The sequence below is a fragment of the Triticum dicoccoides genome, chromosome 2B (assembly GCF_002162155.2).
Source record: "Triticum dicoccoides isolate Atlit2015 ecotype Zavitan chromosome 2B, WEW_v2.0, whole genome shotgun sequence".
NCBI lineage: Eukaryota > Viridiplantae > Streptophyta > Magnoliopsida > Poales > Poaceae > Triticum > Triticum dicoccoides.
Window position 1 is genome coordinate 761,703,108 of NC_041383.1, and position 3,995 is coordinate 761,707,102.

The 3,995-nt window shown below is 47.2% G+C and overlaps 1 long non-coding RNA gene across 2 annotated transcripts; it reads left to right on the top strand.

Moving 5' to 3' along the window:
- Window positions 1-72: 72 nt before the first annotated feature.
- LOC119366117 lies at window positions 73-2,699 on the top strand. 2 transcript variants are annotated; one of them, XR_005175931.1, is made up of 2 exons: window positions 73-818; window positions 1,866-2,699. It is a non-coding gene; the product is annotated as an uncharacterized LOC119366117 (long non-coding RNA). The 2 variants fall into 2 exon arrangements; XR_005175933.1 differs by lacking the exon at window positions 1,866-2,699 and adding an exon at window positions 923-1,277.
- Window positions 2,700-3,995: the final 1,296 nt, after the last annotated feature.

Here is a 3,995-nt window from a genome sequence, read left to right on the forward strand (position 1 = left end):
CTATTCTAATAACACCCTTAAGACCTTATTCTGCTAACACCCTACCCACCGCTCAAAACACACCCAATCCCCTCCGACCTCCTCCCGCACAGAACCCCGCAGCCCCAATCCTCCTCCTGCCTCCTTCCTCCTCGCGCCACCGGATCCCCACCCCATCACGCGCCGCTGGAGCACCGTCTCGCCACGCGCCGCCGGAGCCCCGCCCCGCGCTGCTGGAGCCCCGCCCCGTCCCGCCGCTGCCGCCTAGCCCAGGTACCAACGGATCCGGCGACATCCCCATCGCCAGCCACACAATCTCCACCGGCGCAGTGGAGCAGCACCACGACCGTGGCCATGGACATGCGAGGGGATCCCGGGGCTAGTGCAGCCATGGCCTGGAGCTCGCCCCTTCTCCTGCGCGGGGACGCCAGCTACCGCAGAGCCCAGCTACCAACGGATCCCCACCGCCAGGCACGCCACCTCCTGTTGCAGTCCTCCCTCAAGTGCGCCAGGGCACGCGATGCGGTTTGGCGCTCGTGGCCGTGCAGGTGCATTACCCCCCGCTCCCAACAACCACGAGCAGCAGCGCGTATGGCAGTGGACACAACCGAGTATCCTTCTCCTCTGCTCCCTTCCTCAGCCAACATCCATGGAGGTGCATGTGACGTCGTGACGACGAGTTCATTCTCTGTTGGCAAGGTAATGCATTTTTCAGTATGGTGTGCAGTTCCATCAGTGTGGTCGTGCAGCACGCGGGCGTGGGTTTGCAATGTGGTGCCCATCTACGTGCAGCCCACGAGAAGGCGACTGGTACTAAAGATGCTACATCCATGATAGTGGTAAATCCCTTTGCAATTTCAGAATTTGTTTGATTGCTATGAAAACTGTTGTAGTGCATAACTTTTTAGTGCCGTGCAATCTTTAGTGATGTTCACTTTGTTAGTTCTTCCCTCTAATTCTACGGACGAGCTGCACAAAACTGCAGTCATCCCGAGCCTGCTGCCGAGGAGCCGGCGAGCGCGCCCGCGGCGCCACCGCCTACCTGAACCTTGAATCGGGCGACTGCTACGGGGACAGCACCGCCGTCTCCTCCCTTGTGCGGGTGCTCCACTGAATGAATCCCCCTTCACGGTCTCCCTTCAGTTTCTCTAACAAGACCGGTTGTATATCTCTGAAGATTGTTGTAAAACCAAATGTGGATAGTACTGCAAGCATATGATGGTAGGGTCGTGATCAAAATTCTGATCTGTCATAGATAGTGCAGGTTCCATGGGTATAATAAGCCATAATGTTGGATATTTGCTCTCTCTTATCTCAACCCCCTAAATTCCTATGTATGTTGAAGTGGCAGAGTATTATCTTACTAAAGTTGACAATATAAGGGCGTCGGAGGTTTTGATCGTCGTGAGCTTGCTTGCATGAACACTGATAAAACTAGAAATATATTTTGCTCAGCCTTCTTTAATGATAATTTAGTCATACGCATTCAGGTTGACTTTGTGTATAGTCATGTAAAATTAGTTCATATGCGTGTACTTCGGTTTTGCTCGGTCAAAAAATATTGGTTACTTAATTTTGAAAGGACCGATCAGTCTGCAGTTTAAAGAAACCGAAATTCTGTATTATGCGGAAAACCAAACCGATTTGTCCGGTTAGACCGAACGCCCAGGCCTACGTGAGGGGCACCCTACCTTGTAGTGTTGCTGTCACATCATTTTCTCTAGAAAACAATTTTAGAAGTGGTTTAACAAGTTAGAAGTGCAAAAAGTATTTGTTTGTGCAATATGAATGCTAAAGAAAAGCACAAGAAAGTTCCAGAAACATTTTGTATGCTTTACTTTGAGTGACGACTGCTTGTTGTTCGGCTGATCGTTAATCTCCTGCAGGCAAGAAGAGGATGAGGATCAACACACCTGCCCCCATGCAGTTCACTCGACGCGCCCGTGTGGTGCGGAGCGCATCTGCGTGCAGTACGCCCGCCAACCAACTCCACCACGCCCACAATCCACCCCGTGGTCCAATGCAATCCGACGACTCGATGCATGTAGCTCGCATGGTGCGTGTGTGCAGTTTTCAGGCTCGCAGGTGTGTGGTTCTACCAACGACCAACTCCACCGCGGCCCAGCACTCACGCCGGGGAGCTCCTGGACTTCAGCGTCGAGGCGTTCAACAACTGACGCAGAGATGGGAACGGATACGGCCGCCTTTCCTCATCGTCTTCATTGGAAAGCACACCCAGTGGCTGCTCGCGGGCGTGCTGCGTGCCGTTCGGCATCAGCAGCAATGCGGTTCAGAATCGCGGTTTGCTTCTGGGTGGCCAAAGGCAGCGACAGCCCATGACTTTGGCCTTTCCCAGCCCGCTGCCATGAGCTCCCAGGGGAAGGAAGACGTGATGTGCTTGCATCCGCCTGCGAGATGCCACCGCTTGGCGTACACATTTTTTCTCTTCATTGGAATTGTTTTCACGGGAATGCTAGATCCTAGCAGGCATGCAGTATAGCCGGTGCTAGCGGTCCATATCTTTGTTTTTGTCTCACTGTCTCTCTTTTTTTGTATCTTCTTTTTGAGTGTAGTGATGTGGGGGTTGGACTTGCAGTGCACTGGCGACCGGCTTGCATTTCATGAAAAAATTGTGGATTTATACTCTTAAGTCCCTCGTCATTGTAATTTGTATGTGTTTGTACTCTGGATAAACAAGGAGCATTAGAGTTTTGCAGCTCCCTTCAATTCGTGTAGTGGTTCGCTTGCCCTTGTCTCTGCGGTCCACTCTCGTTCATAAATTTTTAGAAATAAAAAAACAAAAGAAAACATGCAGTTTGTTTGCCCATCTAATGCAGTGCGGTTTTCCATCAGAAGCAGTGTTGTCGGCCGTATGATGTTGTTCATCTCGTAAAGTGCAAAAAAATGTTACAGAAATGACAAAAAAACTAATGTGGCTCATTTCTCGATAGTGTTGCCGTTCACTTATGCCCCGATATGCAGTGTGGTCCACTTTCTCGTCTGACAAAAAAAGAATCATGCAATTCTTTTGCCCGTCCCATGCTGTGCGGTTTTCAGTATGAAGCAGTGTGTTCATCTGTCTGATGAAGTACACACGATGATTTCGGTGCCGCGAAAAACACATGCAGTGCACGATGTGTATGTGTGTTTCAAAACTCAGTCGATTCCGTCAAAAACACATGCAGTGCGCTTGGTCCTCAAACGTGGTTCATTTTCGAGAGTGATACTGTTCACTTGCGCCCAAGATGAAAGTGTGAAAAGAATGTTACCGAAACAATAAAATACTAATGTGGTTCACTTTGATTTATGTCACGGGTCACTTGCCCTCGTCTTTGCGGTCCGCCCTCGTTCATTAAAAAAGTAGAAAAAGACGACAAAAACTCATAAAAACTTGTGTGAGAAAATTTACGTCCGACAAAGGAGTGTAGTTACACCCATTTTTCCTACTACCGGGTGTAGTTACACTCATTTTTATTTTGTACGTTTTAGGTAGTATCTACCATACCGCAGTGTATGTATGCGTAGTATGTAGTATGTAAGAATATTTAGGTAGTATATATACTATTTTTTAGGTAGTATGTAGTATATTTTTAGCATACTTCTTTTTACATACAAATATGTACGTATTTTCACAAATATGATAAAAACATGGGCTCACATGCAATTTTTTCACATAACTCGCTTTGGAGTATCTTAGATGTAGTATATGAACATAAAAAAATGATAAAATAGTATATATACTACCACATAGTAGTATATAAGAAATGGGTGTAGCTACACCCGGTAGTAGGATGCATTTTCCCTATATATATATATATATATATATATATATATATATATATATATATATATATATATATATATATATATATATGCATAAGTTTGTTGTTTCTATGAATTTCGGTAGGAGGGCTCGTTTCCAAATTGAAGAAATTGACTGTGGTGCTCAAAGCATTCAAGGCGGTTGGTAATTAGAAACTGACTGCGATGTTGTGAGCAGTAGAGCCGGTTAGAAA